Source organism: Oryctolagus cuniculus, chromosome 8 (assembly GCF_964237555.1).
Source record: "Oryctolagus cuniculus chromosome 8, mOryCun1.1, whole genome shotgun sequence".
In the NCBI taxonomy this organism is placed as follows: domain Eukaryota; kingdom Metazoa; phylum Chordata; class Mammalia; order Lagomorpha; family Leporidae; genus Oryctolagus; species Oryctolagus cuniculus.
The window spans coordinates 50,952,381-50,969,839 of record NC_091439.1 but is presented as its reverse complement, the minus strand read 5'-3'; the positions used below and the strand labels follow the sequence as shown (position 1 = coordinate 50,969,839).

At 38.3% G+C, this 17,459-nt stretch overlaps 2 protein-coding genes across 22 annotated transcripts in view; one reads left to right on the top strand and one right to left on the bottom strand.

Annotated features, from left to right (window-relative positions):
• LOC127483154 (translation initiation factor IF-2) overlaps window positions 1-17,459 on the top strand; it is a 335,580-nt gene that overhangs the window by 189,705 nt on the left and 128,416 nt on the right. Inside the window, exon 6 of one of the 21 annotated variants that reach the window (XR_011378278.1) lies at window positions 184-1,588. The exons of the other annotated variants lie outside the window; for them this stretch is intronic. The gene's annotated coding sequence lies outside the window, so the exon portion shown is untranslated. Of the gene's footprint in view, window positions 1-183; window positions 1,589-17,459 lie in introns of those variants that run through there. 21 annotated transcript variants of the gene reach the window in all.
• ARSJ (arylsulfatase family member J) overlaps window positions 1-17,459 on the bottom strand; it is a 99,388-nt gene that overhangs the window by 48,596 nt on the left and 33,333 nt on the right. The window lies entirely within an intron of this gene.

The following is a 17,459-nucleotide window of genomic DNA, read 5'->3' as shown; positions in this document are numbered from 1 at the left end:
ATGGACAATTTTGGTTGTTTACAGGATCCTTTGGGGCTTAAAATTACATTAATGTTTTCATATTTGCAGGCAGAGTGATCTAGCAAAACAATTTCTCATAAAATACTTACGTTCTATTCCTTTAAATTCCCCCTTCCTAAGAATACCTCTTCCCCTTTAGTATAAAAATAATTTGCTTTGCAGCCAGCATTGTGGCACAGTTAATCTGTTGCCTGAGACATCAGCATCCCACATGAGCTCCAGTTCCTGACCCAGCTATGCGACTTCCAATCCAGTTCCCTGCTAATGCACCTAGGAAAGCAGCAGAAGATGAACCAAGCGCATGGGCCTCTGACACCCACATAAGATGAAGCTCCTGTCTCTTGTTGCACCATCTACGGAGTGAAACAGCAGATAAAAGATCTCTGTCTTTCGCTCTCTGTTTCTGTCACTGCCCCCATAACTCTGCTTTTAAAATAAATTTAAAAATAATTTCTTTTGTGGTTATTGGGATGATGAACTTAAAGGAAGTAAAGTCAAATCTCACAATGTTTTCCCTGGATGGATGAAAGACCATAAAAAGCCAGAATTTATTCTGTCACAGTTTTCAAAATATCTTTTTACCACTTTATTATCTGCCTGCCTCATAGTTTCGTTGTTGTTGTTTTTTTTTTTTTTTTTTTTTTTTTTTTTTTTTTTTTTTGACAGGCAGACTGGACAGTGAGAGAGAGAGACAAAGAGAAAGGTCTTCCTTTTGCCGTTGGTTCACCCTCCAATGGCCGCCATGGCTGGCGCGCTGCGGCCGGCGCACCACGCTGATCCGAAGCCAGGAGCCAGGTGCTTCCTCCTGGTCTCCCATGGGGTGCAGGGCCCAAGCACTTGGGCCATCCTCCACTGCCTTCCCGGGCCACAGCAGAGAGCTGGCCTGGAAGAGGGGCAACCGGGACAGAATCCGGCGCCCCAACCAGGACTAGAACCCGGTGTGCCGGCGCCGCTAGGTGGAGGATTAGCCTATTGAGCCGCAGCGCCGGCCCATAATTTCTTTGAACTAGAAAACAAAAAGGATGTACTTGCTCTCAAAAGTGGCAAGAAATTGTAAGTGTAACTATCATATTTTAATGACTGAAAATCACTATGCATAAGACAAAAATGCAAGTAAATGTAGAAATTTCACACCTAAAATTTCATTTCCACACCAAGTGACAATTTTAGGAAGAAAAAACATGATATACAGGGGCCCATGCTGTGGCACAGCGGGTAAAGTCACTGCCTGAGATGCAAGCATATCATATGGGCAGCAGTTCATGTCCTGGCTGCTTCACTTCAATCCAGCTCTGTGTTAGTGGCCTGGGAAAAGCAGCAGAAGATAGCTGGAGTGTTTGGGCTCCTGGCACACACATGGAAGACCCAGAAGAAGCGCTTGGCTCCTGGCTCCAGCCTGGCCTGCCCTGGTCATTGTGGTCATCTGGGGAGTGAACCAGCTGATGGAAGATCTTTGTTTCTCTCTCTCTCTCTCTCTCTCTCTGTAACTGTAACTTTGAAATAAAGTAAAATAAATAATAAAATAAATAAAATAAACCTTTGCCAAAAAATTTTACCTAAAGGAAAAGAATGTTAAAATATTGAAAATCATTTAAACGGGCTAAGCAAGGATTTCAACAGGCTGCACTCACACAACCACACAAGGTATAGGGTATTGTTCGACTAGTAGTGTTGTTTTTAAGTTTCATAGTAGAACACATTAAGGACAGAGATCCTACATGGAGAGCATGTTTGCTCAGTATATACTAAGTTGATCTTCAGTATATGAAGGTAATTGAAAATGAAACTCGATGAAGGGTGGGATGGGAGAGGGAGTGGGAGAGGGGAGGGCCGCGGGAGGGAGGGAGGTTTGGGGGGGGAGCCACAACAATACAAAAGTTACATTTTGTAAATTCACATTTATTAAATAAAAAAAAACTATATAACAAACAAACAAACAAAAGAAACAGAAAAAAAAGAACTTAATACTTTACCCTTTTAGTATTTTTTATGTTCTACTTAAAACTATTGGTTGAACTCTGTAATTAATACACAATTACTCTTAGGTGTTTAATTAATGCTATAACTAGTACTCAAATAGTATTTTACAGTTTGTGTTTCTGCGTGGGTGCAAACTGTTGAAATCTTTACTTAATATATGCTAAATTGATCTTCTGTATATAAAGATAATTGAAAATTAATCTTGATGTGAATGGAAGGGGAGGGGGAGAGGGAGAGGGGAGTGTTGTGGATGGGAGGGAAGTTATGGGAGGGGGAGAAGCTATTGTAATCCATAAGCTGTACTTTGGAAATTTATGTTCATTAGATAAATTAAAATATATCTATAAAAAAAGAAAATCATTTAAACGGAATATCTTACAGTGAAACAGCATCTTAAATATTGCACACAGTCTACACTAACCATAACAGACTTATCATTTTTTTGAGAAGCAGAGTTAGAGAGAGAGAGAGAGAGAGAGAGAAAGGTGTCTTCTGTGCACTGGTTCATTTCCCAAATGGCTACAACAGCTGGGGCTGGGCCAGGCTGTAGCTAGGAGCCAGGAGCTTCATCTAGGTTTTGTTTCCTCATGGAATACCTAAGAAACTCAGCTGCTATATGTGTGGAAATAAATTGTATGATTCATGTAAATACAAAATATCATGACTAAATTATTATTACTAGTACTGAGGCCAAAGGGGAAAAGTAGATTTATGAAAAAATAAAACTTTTAAGATGGATTTTTAATGGATTCCAATGTCTGATGATTGTAACAGGTACTCTAATAATGATTTTAAATTGAAAAGCAGTTCTTTCCCTTATTTGTTACAGAATAAACTCCTGAGCATTTAATGAAAGAAATTATATGGACAGTATTTTTCAAGTTACTTAATAAAATTTTCCTTTTCTTCTTGTTCCTTTATCTTAAGAAAACTTACTTTCTTTGGATATGTATCATATGGTAAAACATATTACCAAATTCATCTGGATATGGAGTATTTTCTTTAATTACAGCATTTTTAGAAAACAAGACTTTAAAGTTTCCATGGAATCCAAATATATTAACATATAATATTTTGTTTACTAGGTTATGAAATCATTGTTTTCAGGTTTTTTTTTTAAACATAGTGTTAGACAGTGAGAGAGGTAGAGAGAGAGAGAGAGAGAGAGAGAGAGGTTTTCCTTCCGTTGGTTCACCCCCCCCCCCCAAATGGCCGCTATGGCTGAAACTATGCCAATCCCAAGCCAGGAGCCAGGTGCTTCCTCCTGGTTTCCCATGCGGGTGCAGGGGCCCAAACACTTGGGCCATCCTCCACTGCCTTCCTGGGCCACAGCAGAGAGCTGGACTGGAAGAGGAGCAACCGGGACTAGAACACCGGCTGGGATGCCAGTGCCGCAAGCGGAGGATTTACCACATGAGCCACGGGCGCCGGCCCCTGTTTTTAGTTATTTATAGCTTCAATCTACCATCTATTCACCTGAGCTTGACTGGAAAATTATGCAGTGAAATTTATGGTGTGTCATTACTATAGATCAATAAACCCAAATGGTTTACAGATATAACAGAGAAATTTGAAACAGAAAAAAACTTTAAAATTATTATCTTTTGAGAAGCTTGCTTAAAATTAACAAAAATCTGGGCATCGGCCATAACTCTGAAGCTATATTAAGTGTCATATTTCATAATATCCAGGCAGTTTTATTTATTTTAAAACCAAATCATTTGTATTTTATTACATTCTGCTAATAACCAAAAGTACATTGTAGTCTAGGCTTTTTTTTAAAGTATATTGTTAATGTTGTTATCCTTTTAGTCCTGAATACTTATTCATAGTGCTCCATTGATTTTAGCTGTGCATGTCTAAGCAATCATAATTTAGTTCTAAGTTCCAAAGCACATATTGCAAAAGTAGCAATTCTTTTTTTGTTGGTACTATTGATGGAAAGGTAGAGTGACAGACAGGAGAAAAGAGAGGGAGAGAAAGAGAGATGGGGGTGGGGAGGGAAGGAGGGAGGGAGGGAGGGAGAGAGAGAATCTTTCATCATATGGTTCACTTCCCAAATAGCCACAATGGCCCATACTGTGCCAGGTCAAAGTCAGCAGTCTCCCATGTGGGAGAGAGAGATCTCCCATCTGCTGGTTCACACCACAAACTCCTGCAACATCTGGGGCTGGACGAGGCTGAAGCCAGGAGCTGAGACATGAATCCAGGGACCCAAGTATTTGAGCCATCACCTGCTGCCTTCCAGGGAGCACATTAGCAAGAAATTGGAATCAGGAGTGTATTTGGAACTCAAATCCAGGTAGTTGGGTATGCAATGTGAGCTTCTTAAGAGGTGCCTTAACTACTGTGCCAAACTCTTGCCACCAAATTTTGTCTCTCTACATTGCAACCTATGGTCAAGATTTCTTCAAGTCCACCTTTAAGAAATGTGCTAAAGGCTTCATAGATGGAGGATTAGGGAATGATGTACTGCACTAAGCTAGGGATAATAATAATAATAATAATAATAATAAAAGTAGGAAGTGCACCCTCAGAGGAGAATTAGAGAAAAACCTCACTAGAAATTCTACAAAAGGAAGAGGAATGCCACGGACCTGTGTGGAAGGTGCAGATGTGCAGCAAGAACACAGACACAACACACAGCTGCATCAGCTGAGAGCCAGAGCATGCAGCAGCTTGGAAACATAGGTGAGATCAAACTGCAGCAACGCATGGTGATATGGCCTGAGCAGGATCAAGGCATGAGTCTGAACTCGAGTCCTAGGTGCTATCAGTTACTAGAAGTTACCTGCAGATCCAGTGGAAGTAAAAGGGGCACATTTATTTCACACCATCCTTCCGCTGCATGGCTGAGAAAGGGTGGTGCCATTTTGAGCTTCAGCAACAGCCACAGTGGGGTCTCTGAACAACCACTGGGTGAGGCTCCATATGCTGAGAGCTACTTGGTTGCCTGGGGAGGGTCACTGCAGTGGGAATGATGTTCAGAGTGAGGACTGTGCAGGTCTTTTGTGCTGTTGATACTGTGCACATGAATACTGAACACACTTTGGGTGAGTAATTGGGCATTGCTGTTCATACTGTGTGCATGAATATTGAACGCACTTTGGGTTTATACTTGGGCATTGCTAACCTTGGAGGAGAGGAGGTAATCACACCAACAGAGGTGACCATTCCCCCTTTTTGTTAACAAGAGGAGATCTACCATGTCCAACTTGGGTGTTATCTTGTATACTAGTCCCAACCCGGAGCACTGACCAGAGCTCCCTGGCCATACCCAGCACACATTCTTGGTATTCACTGACAGTGCAGACATTCCACAAAACTACAAAGGCATAGCCCAAAGATAAAAGCAGGAAAGATAAAAGAGGAAACAAAAACAAAAACAAGTAATTCCACAAATGCCTAATTGTAAGTGCAGAAATTCAAGAAACAAGAATAAAGACGATATCATGACCCCTCCCCTCAAGCAACACAACAATATATCAAAATTACAATGTAAACATGAAGCAATCGATGAAACACCAAAAATGAAACACAAAAGATTAATCATAGGATTACTCAAAAGCAACCAGAAGAAAATCTACAAACTAAAGAAAACCAGGCATGACATGAATGAAATTTTTCCCATGAAATTGAGATTTTAAAGAAAAATCAAAATGAAATATTAGAAATGAAGAATTTGGGCTGGCACTGTTGCATAGTGGATAAAGCCGCCGCCTGAAATATCAGCAAACCATATGTGCACTGGTTCAACTCCAAGCCGCTCCTCTTCTGATGTGCCTGGGAAAGCAGTGGAAGATAGTCCAACTCTTTGGGCCCCTAAACTCATGTGGAAGACCCAGAAGAAGCTCCTGGCTTTGGCTCAACCCAGCTCTGGCCATTGCAGCCATTTGGGTTAGTGAGCTAGTGGACTCAAGATCAACCTCTCTCTCTCTCTTTCTGTAACTCTGCCTTTCAAATAAATCAATAAATCTTTTTAAAAAAATGAAGAATTCAATAGATCAAATAAAAAAATGCGGTAGAAAGCCTTAACAACAGACGTGGTGAGGCAGAAGGATATCCAAACTAGAAGACAAATCTGGAAATCTTTCAGTCAGATTCTCCCCACCCCCCAAAAAAAAGAAAGAAAAGAAATTAAAAAACTTAAAACCAGTGTTGAAGATTTATTGTATATCATTAAAAGACACAACATATGGGTCTCTTAGGAGTTCATGAAGGTGTGGAAAGAGACAATGGACTAGAAGGGCTAGTTAGTGAAATAATTACAGAAACTTCCCCAATTTGGAGAAAGAAAGGGATGTCCAAGTACAGGAAGCACACAGAACCCCTAATAGACATAGCCAGAAAATATCTTCCCACAACACATTGTAGTCAAACTTTCAAAAGTAAATCATAAAGAAAAGATTCTAAAATGTACATAAGAAAAAAGCTAAATTACTTTCAGAGGATCTCTAATTCTACTCACAGCTGATTTTTCATCAGAAAACCTACAAGCTAGGAGAGAATGGCAAGACATAGCTCAAGTCTTAGGAGAAAAAAAAATTGTCAATCCAGAATATGTACCCTGTAAAGCTCTCATTTAGGAATAAAGGTGAAATAAAGACCTTCCCTAACAAATACAAATTGAAAGAATTTGTCACCACTGTCTAGTCTTACAAAAGATGCTTCAGGATGTGCTACACACAGAAACACAGAGAGATAGCCATCATTATGAAAGAATGTGAAGACAGAAAATGCCCCAGTAAAAGTATCAAAGAAATTCAAAGTAAACAACATGAATATTTATGGGAAAATTGCAGGGCCATGTTGTTACATATCAATATAACCTTGAATATAAATAGCATCAACTCTCCAGTTAAAAGATACAGACTGGCTGCATGGATAAAAACAAGACCCATCTATTTGCTGCCTACAAGAAACACATCTCACCAACAAAGATACACACATACATGAAAGTGAAAATACAGAAAAAAAAATTCAATGCTAATGGAAAGTAAAAAAGAGCAGATTTAGTAATCCAAATATCAGATAAAATGGACTTTAACACAAAAATTTTGTTAAAAAAGATGAAGAAGGGCACTATGTAATGATTAAGAGATCAATTCAACAGGAAGATGTGACTATAATAAATGTATATGTACCCAATTATAGGGTTCCTGGCTATTTAAAAGAAATGTTAATGGATCTAAAGGGAGACATAGACTCCAATACAATAGTAATAAGGGACTTCAACACCTCATTTTCATCAATGGACAGATCAACTAGACAGAAAATCAACAAAGAAACAACAAAAGCTAGTTGACAGTTTGGACCAAATGGACCTAACTGCTATCTACAGAACTTTTCATCCTACAGTTGTAGAACACACAACCTTCTCATCAGTGCATGTAACTTTCTCTATGACAGCCCATATACTAAGCCATAAAGCAACTCTCAGCAAATTCAAAAAAACTGAAATCATACCTTGCATCTTCTTTGACCATCTTCTTCTTCTAGCATTGAATGGAATGAAGCTGTAAATTAACAATTCAAGAATCTCTAGATCATGTGCAAACACATGGAGACTGAATAACATGCTCCTGAATGAAAAGTAGGTCACAGAGGAAATTAAAAGAGAAAAAAAACTCTGGAAAGAAATGAAGATGACAATACATCATTATAAAAACTTAAAGGATACAGCAAAACCAATGTTAAGTAGGAAGTTTACAGTCTACATGAAAAAAATGGAAAGGTACCAAATAAATGAGGTAACTGCATCTCAAGGACTAGAAAAAAAAATCTAACCCCAAATTAGTAGGAGGAAGGAAATACTTTAAATTAGAGAAGAATTGAAAAAAAAATACAAAAGATCAGTAAAATGAAGAGCTGTTTTTTTGAAAAAATAAACAAAATTGATACATCATTGGCCCAACTAACAAAAAAACAGCTGAAAACCCAGTTCAGTAAAATCAAATTTGAAAAAGCAAATGTAACTAGTTACCACAGAAATAAAAAGAATTACCAGTAATTAATATAAAGAGCTATATGACAACAATTTGGAAAAACTAGAAGATATGGATAGATTCCTGGACACATACAATCTACCTAAATTGAGCCATGAAGACCCAGAAAATCTAAACAGACCAATACCAAGATGGAGATTGAGTTAGTAATAAAGACCCTCCCAGCAAAGAAAACCCCAGGACCAGATGGCTTCAATGCTGTATTTTACCAGACATTGAAGAACTAATTCCAATTCTTCTCAAGCTATTCAAAACAAGTGAAACAGAGGGAATCCTCCTAAATCCCTTCTATGAGGCTATATTTGCAGATGACATGGTTCTATATATCGGGGATCCAAAAGACTCCAGTAACAGACTATTGGCACTCAGGAAGAGTTTGGTAAAGTGGCAGGAAGGAAAGTCAACACACAAAATTCAACAGCCTTTGTATACACAGACAAATCCATAACTGAGAAAGATGAATCCCATTCATAATAGCTACAAAATGATTAAATACCTTGAAATAAATTTAACCAAGGCTATCAAAGATCTCTACATTATAAATTATAAAACATTAAAGAAAGAAAAGAAGAAGACATTTAGAAATGGAAAATTTTCCCATGTTCATGGAATGGAAGAATCAGTATCACCAAAATGTCTATACTACCTAAAGCAATTTACAGATTCAATGCGATCTCAATCAAAATACTAATGACATTCTTGGCAGACTTAAAATAAAATGATGCTAAAATTCATATGGAAACACAAGAGACCATGAAGTGATAAAGCAATCTTATACAACACAAACAAAACTGGAGACATCACAATACCTGATTTCAAGACATATTACAGGGCAGTTATAATCAAAACAGCCTGGTACTGGCACAAAAACAGGTGTGTAAACCAATAGAACAGACTAGAAACTCCAAAAATTAATCCACATATCTACAACTGACTTATCTTTGACAAAGAAGCTAAAATCAATCCCTGAAGCAAGGATAGTTTCTTTAACAAATGGTGCTGGTTAAATTGGACCTCCACATGCAAAAGTATGAAACTAGACACTTACCTTACACCTTACACAAAAGTCCACTCAAAATGCAACAAAGACCTAAATCTATAACGTGATACCATCAAATTACTAGAGAATATTGGGGAAACCCTACAATATGGTGGCATAGGAAAAGACATATTGGAAAAGACCCTAGTAGCACAGGCAATCAGAGCCAAAATTAGTAAGTGGGATGACAGCAAACTGAGAAGCTTTTGCACTGCAAAACACTCAGCAAAGTAAAGAGGCAACTGACACAATGGGAGAAAATATTTGCAAGCTAAGCAACTAATGGCTTAACATCCAAAATCTCTAATGAGTTTAAGATATTCAACAACAAAACAAACAACCCTGCTAAGAAAGGGGCAAAGGACTTGAACAGTCATTTTTCAAGACGGGAAATTCAAATGGCCAACAGACACCTGAGTCTAGGATCACTTGGCCATCAGGGAAATGCAAATCAAAACCACAATGAGGTTTCACCTCATTTCAGTCAGAATGCCTCCCATACCCAAATCAACAAACAATACATGCTGGTGGAGGTACCCTTATCTACTGTTGGTGAGAATGCAAACTGTTCCAGCCACTGCGGAAGACAGCTAGAGATATCTCAGAAATCTGAATATAGACCATCCCACTCTTGAGAATTTATCCAAACCAAAAGAAATCAGCATCTAAGAGTCTGTACCACCATGTTCACTGCAGCACAATGCACAACAGCTAAGATCCAGAATCAACCAAGATGTCTATCAACAGTTGACTGGATAAAGAAATTATGGTGTGTATATATATATATATATATATGTGTGTGTGTGTGTGTGTGTGTGTGTATATACTATAAAGTACTACTCAGCTATAAAAAATGAAATGCTATCTTTTCCAACAAGATGCATGCAACTGGAAATCATTATAGTTAGTGAAATAATACAGTCATCAAAAGACAGATATCATATGTTTTCCCTGATCCAGAGGTAACTAATAGAGTACCTCAAATGTAATGTATCGGAGTGAAATGGACATTTTGAAATGAAATTTTGAAAGGCTGTTTTACAGCCTTCATCTGATCTGCTGAGGAACAGTATTTTTTTTTCTTCATACTATTTGTTGAACTATTTTACTTAGTGTAGGTTAACTATATGAACAATAAGTAAACTGAAAATAAATTCTGGTAAAAATTAAGAGTGGGAATGTGAGATAGAGGAAGAAGAAGGGTTGGAGTGTGGGCAAGAGGGAGAGTGGGGAGGAAGTATCACTATGTTCCTAAATTTGTACATATGAAATACATGAAACTTGTATAATAAATAAAAATTACAAAAAATAAAATTGCACACAGCTCCTTGAGATAAAATGACTATATTCACTTTATTTTTCATTTTGATTTTTTAAGGATTTTTTTATTTGAAAAGCAGAGGAAGAGAGAAAGAGAGAGAGAAAGAGAGAGAGAGAGAGAAATCTTCCATCTGCTACTTCACTCCCCAAATGGCCACAACAGTCTGAGCTGTGCTGGTATGAAGATGAGAGCCTGGAACTCCATCTGGACTTCCCACATAGGTGGCAGGGCTCCAAATGCTTGGGTTATCATCCACTAGTTTACCAGGTGTATTAGCAGGTAGCTGGATCACAAGAAAAGCAACTGGGGCAGGAACCGACAGTTCAGTATGGGATGCCATTGTTGCAAGCACTGGGTTAAGCTGCTGTGCCACAACACTGTCCCCCCTTTTTTCTCTTTATTTCTATAATTTCAGATTACAATGTCTTGCACGTTCAGAGTCCATGCCTTCCTGATTGTATCATAACTAGGCATTGTAATGAGAACTTTCTCTTGAATCTGCTCTGAGTCAGCATCCTATTCTGAAAGGAACTTGCATCCAGTTGGAGCCCTGGCATACTGGTGTGCCACAATGCCCTGTAAATCCATTTGTGACATGAAACAGTGCCAAGGCTCTACAATACTAGGAATTGGGAGGAGGGATTAGGAGTCAGAAAAATGACTGAGTTTGTTTTATGTTTGCGAAACAAATATGAAACACAAAAAGGAAACAGAATCATGAAAGTTAAAGATTTGAGAAAAGCATTAAAATCCAGGATAGTAAAACTATAAAGAGCCAAGCTTGTTTCTTGGTCCTACAGTTAGGTCCGTCTAGAATGCTTCCAATGATAGGAAATGCAATGGCTTACAACACAGCTCATTTTATTTCTGAATCATTTACTAATGGAAGACTATTATTTGAATTCATACTAGTCCTACTTGTCTGGGATGTTAATAAACATAGAATCTCTTCTACATTCCAGTTCTTCAAATATGGGCAGACAGTTACCGTGTTTTTGAGTTGTCTCAGTTATTTCAGCCAATCCTCACACTCTGTGGCTGCCAGGACTCTTTCTTGGCATGCACTTCAGTGTATCTGTACCTCTCCTTAATATCTGGCACTTTAATTCAAACATAATACTCTAGATGTAGTCTGAACAGTGCAAAACTCAGCAGAATTGGTACCTTCCTTGATCTGAGGTCGATACTTTATTAGGAAACATATTTGCTTCTTTGGCAGGACACCACATGGTGAGCTTGCAGGCTAAAACCTCAAGCTATTTTTTTTTCCATATACATGGTCTTCAGCCAGATTTCCTGCATCTTGCAGAAGGGTAGTTCATTTTGTGAATCAACAGAGAAATTTCATTTCTTGAGGCTTTCTCTCTTCTTGTATTTAATGATCTAGAAGATGCTTAACTTTTGTCATACAATATGTTAGCTATTCCTGCCCTGATGAATTTGGTAAATATTTGTCTTAGTTTGAGTTACATGTAAAGGAGTTTGAATGGGGCAGAAGTAACTCAGAATAAAGCCTTAAAATTGTTACTAGACACTTGCTTTATGGTTAACTTTGAATTATTACTCAATTCATTTTGAATGGCATACTCATATCGCCTCTTGGCCTTTTGGCTAAGATCAAGTGTGAATGGCATACTCATCTTTTTACTTACCATTCAGCATATTTTTTCAATTTAAAAAAGATTGTCTTTTCTGTAAGTCCTATTGAAACTGAGATATGCCACCTCTGTAACTTTCCCTGATGTCACTATATTGGAAGATATTTAAGTATTTGGGGGACACGGTTTCTTCTCAAAGGCCCAAGGGAGCTTCAGGTGGTCACCAATTACTTTATTAAATTATGCAATAACAATAAATCATCTAGTCAAGTAAAATTATGTTTAAATACTATAGCATTATTGATCTATTAATCAACTGTTCTTGTTTCTTTCTTTTTTCTTTTTTTAAGAAAACCCAGGCAGTTTTTCCACTTTGTATGTGTATGTGTGTAGAGGAGAGCTAGGGGAAGGTTTGCATCAGTGTAGTTTTTTTTTGTTTTTTTTTTTGTTTTTTTTGTTTTTTTTTTTTTTTTTTAATTTGACAGGTAGAGTCATAGACAGTGAGAGACAGAGAGAGGGGTCTTCCTTCCGTTGGTTCACTCCCCAAATGGCTGCAATGGCTGGAGTTGAGCCGATCCACAGCCAGGAGCCAGGAACCAGGAGCCAGGAGCTTCTTCTTGGTCTCCCATGCAGGTGCAGGGACCCAAGCACTTAGGCCATCCTCCACTGCCGCCTAGGCCACAGCAGAGAGCTAGACTGGAAGAGAAGCAACTGGGACTAGATCTCGGGATGCCGGTGTCACAGGTGGAGGATTAACCAAGTGAGCCACGCGCTGGCCCCAACTCTTCTTGTTTCTAAAATCCATACTTTTCTTTTTTGGCTAATAAGGCACTACACATCTTCAGTTTTATGAAATCTTTGATTTTCATGAGTCTTCAATGACTTATTTGAAATATCTTGAGATACACATTACTGTTCAAATAGTGGCATGTAATTTAAACCTACTCTGGATTGTCAAACTCTTTTCACAATTTGTTAACCCAGGTTAACAAGCACTGTCCTCTAAGGATAAACCCCCAGTGAATCAGTGCTAAAAGTAGTCACTAGAGGGCAATGGAGAGCTGAAAAATAGGCTCAGGACCAAATGACCTCTGCTAGGAGGCCAGCCCTCTTTGTAGGGGAGGAAAATCTCTTAGGCTTAACCCCAAATTGCAATCTATATATGACTCACATAAGAGCCAGTGTGGAACTGGAACATGATCAAGACGACATTCAGTTGGACATTACAGCAATTATACAATGTTTTTTAAGAATTTTGACATCAGTGCCAGAAAATAGCTTGGTAATTAACGAGTCTTGGTGTGGTAGCAAAAGTCTATATTCAAAGCTAAGATCTAGGCCAGTGCCATGGCTCACTAGGCTAATCCTCCACCTGAAGTGCTAGCACCCTGGGTTCTAGTCCTGGTTGGGGCGCTGGTTCTGTCCCAGTTGCTCCTCTTCCAGTCCAGCTCTCTGCTGTGGCCTGGGAGTGCAGTGGAGGATGGCCCAGGTCCTTGGGCCCTGCACCTACATGGGAGACCAGGAAGAAGCACCTGACTCCTGGCTTCGGATCGGCGCAGCACCGGCCGTGGTGGCCATTTGGGGGGTGAACCAACGGCAGGAAGACCTTTCTGTCTTTCTCTATCTCTCACTGTCTAACTCTGCCTGTCAAAAAAAAAAAAAAAAAAAAAGCTAAGATCTAAGTAGTATAGATTCAGCAATTATAGTTACAATTTATTGTGTGTTTCCTATGTCTAGCAATGAGCCAAGAGTATCTCCCATTCTTAGAACAAAGTAATAATTATCCCTATTTCACAAAAAGGAAATGGTTTAAGGATTTTTAGGAGCAGAACTGGGATCTGGGCAGAAGTCAGCTCAACTACAAAACATGACCTCTCTATGTCAGAAGAATAAACACTATTCTGACTCAAATAATTAGAACCTGGGAAGACAGAGTGGTGAAAACCTTGTGGCAATATGCTCTAATGAGGCTGGTCTTCTGTCTTAAAAGCTGTGGGGGGTGGAAACATTTGACTTATCTTGGGCTTCTTTGCTTTAAGATATATGATCCTTCACAGTCTGTAGTTCAATCTGTCTTTAAAGAGGATGCAAACAACACATCCTATTAACACATTCTATTTTCTTTAATATCTTGAAGCAAATGTATACTTTTGCTTCAAGATGTTAATATACGACATAATATAATATATGACATTTAAAAAGTTCTACTTATTTAACACAAACTTAGTAATGAAAAATATTGAATAACAATTTGAATTTCAAACAGGACCTGCAAATTTTGGTACAAATATTGGCCAAAAATGAGGAACCAGATTGATCTAGTAAGAATCCACATTAATTAGTTAAGGGATAGAATATTTAAAGGGAGTAAAAAACTCTTTAATTTTAGCATCTGTAAAACTCCTATTATGGATGGGTAAATGAATTTTGGGATAAAATGATCAGTGGCAGTATAATAAAAGATCTTAAATAAGTTCCTGGAAGTGAACAGAAAGTGGAGAGAAAAGATGATTCAAAAGGTAGCTCAGGAAAAGACAAGGTCATTGATGTCAGAAATGCATGACATTTTGAATAAAGTTATTTCCAGACATCTGAGATTTATTTTTATTTTTTTGACAGGCAGAGTTATACAGTGAGAAAGAGAGAGAGACAGAGAGAAAGGGCTTCCTTCCGTTGGTTCACCCTAAAATGGCCACCACAGCCGGAGCTTGGCCGATCCAAAGCCAGGAACCAGGTTCTTCCTCCTGGTCTCCCATGTGGGTGCAGGGCCCAAGCACTTGGGCCATCCTCCACTGCCTTCCCGGGCCACAGCAGAGAGCTGGACTGGAAGAGGAGCAACCGGGACAGAATCCGGTGCTCCAACCAGGACTGGAACCCAGGGTGCCGGCGCTGCAGGCAGAGGATTGGACAAGTGAGCTGCGGCGCCGGCCCAGACATCTGAGATTTAAAAAGGCAGTATTTATAGATACACTGGAAGAATTTTAGAACAAACTATAGGGTCATGTAACAAGAATGGTTCTTCATATTCTTATTGTTCTGGCTTCTAATGTCTTTTCTCAGCAAAGAAGTTATTAGAATGATAAATTACCACCAAAATCTATTCTGGGTTTTCTGAAGAGACTCCTCTGGTTTCTTAGAATTACTGTGGAAACCACTAGTCATGTTCTCCTTCCTCTGTGTTTTCCTTCTCCCCACCATACACAAATAAGATTCCTTGTTATTAATACACCCTTTCCTTGAAATTATTAGATCATGTTTCTATGGCTACTTTCTCTGATCTAAAAAAATAAAATTTACAAGGAATAGGATATAGAAAAAAATTTTCAGGTTTATGAACTATAATTCATGTTGTTTTTGTCATTTTAATGAAGACATACATTTTACACACTTGTAAAAAATAAATGAAATACTTATTTCAAATCCTACTTAAACAAAATATCTAGGAGGGTCTGTGTTTCAAAAACTAAAATTTCTTACTGTGTTTCACTTAGAGTTAAGCATAGAAATGGGTTTTAAAAATCCATATGTATCGTCCTTGATTTTCACTGCACAAAGTGTCTCAAAGAATAAGGTTTCCACAGTTATTGTAGGCAATTTTGTGTATAAGCATGGCTAATAACTATAAATGTATCTCATAACCACGCACAGGTGAACCTAACTCAGACCAGGCAGTAACATGCCAATGTCCCACTTGGCTGAAAACAGAATCAAGCCTTAAAAGTTGGGCTGTTTCTAAAAGGTGCCTTGGACACTTAACACCTATACAACAGAAGCCAAATATCTGGAACTTCTTAGAAATGATTTTCAATTCCATCTAACAGGAAGTACCTTTCCCTTTGCTCTTCTCTGCGCACTTATCTGTCTTGTGTTATTTGGGTCCCCGCTTTTCTCCTCGAAACTGAGTTAAGTTCTTTTCTCTCTTCTCAATTTCTCTACTGTTACTTGACCATATGTGAGCAGACAGCATCTGTTTGTGAGCCTGTGCCAGATGGATGAAATTAATTACTGGAGAAATTTGAAGAAAGGCAGATCAAGGTGTTTTTAACATACATGTGAGATGAGGGAAGAAAATAAGAACTGAAAGACAAAGATACTCCTTGCCATGAATAAACCAGTCGCTTCTCAGAGTTTCACCACATCCAATGGCACCACGTGAATCCAGTGTAAGATTATCACAGATACAAGTATATTACACTTACCTTCCCCCCTCAAGACAGTCTAACTAAAATCTATCAAAATAAATGGGCAGACTCATTATTTAAATACTATGTAAACCCAATTAGCCAATTTCTGATATGTCCAAATTCTATATAGAATCGTGATAATTAAATGACTACATGACTACACAGGAAACTATGGAAAAATAAGAATCAATGGAAATATTAACAAGCCCAGGTCTCATGCCATCCTGCAGAGGCTGTACTATATTTTTACTATAAAATAAACTAGTAGAAAGCAGTCAGCCTGCTATTTCAAGTCACTAAATTCATATGGGTGAGGCTCAAGAAATACCATGCAAATAATAATGACTAACATCTGTAGAGTCTACAGGATCTGGTCTACACATTGTTCTGTTTAACCTTCGTAACTGTTATAATCCTCATTTATAGCTCAGGAAACCAAGGCTTAGGGAGATAAAGTGGTCTAGTTAAGATCACATGGCCAAAAAAACGTGTTTTAAACCATAACTTTTAACTCCAAATGAGGTTGTCTGATTCCAAACCTACTATTAGTACATTCTGCTGCCTTTTCAAAAATGTTTAAACAAATTCTATATTATAGGGACAAAAATGTTGTATCTTTTAATGTAATATTTCCAAAAATGTTGCCCTTTAGTACCTTCTAGCAATAGGAGCTATGATCTACGATTTTATGAAGATAATATTTGCTAATTATTCTGATATGGAAAGTGAACATTTGAAAATGGTATTGAAATCTACATAAACTCTTTCTTTTGGTTATATTTGCGATCAAAATTTTTTTCCATTTACCAAAGCTTGTAATTTACCAAAGCCTGTAATAATATAAAGAAAAAAAAAAGTGAAGCCCACCTAGCCTCCTCATGGCTATCGCCACATGCTCAACACAAAAAGGGCTATCAAGTCATAAACAATGTGATGTCTCAACATGAAGAGTACTGATTTTAAATGAAATATGTTAAGAAGAAAGAAATGAATCCCATATCTTTAACTAGACAATATAATATTATTTTGAAAAAGATGATTTATTTTATTTATTTGAAAGACAGAGTTACAATCAGAGAGAAGGAGAGATAAAGAGGTCTTCTATCTGCTGGCTTACTCCCCAAATGGCTGCAACAGCCAGGGCTGGCCCAGGCCGAAGGCAGGAGCTCGGAGCTACTTCCAGGTCTCTCACATGGGTGCAGGGGCCAAAGCAATTAAGTCACCTCCACTACTTTCCCAGGCACATTAGCAGGGAGCTGGATGGGAACCGTCACCCATGTGTGAGGTTGGTGTTGCAGGAGGTAGCTTAAC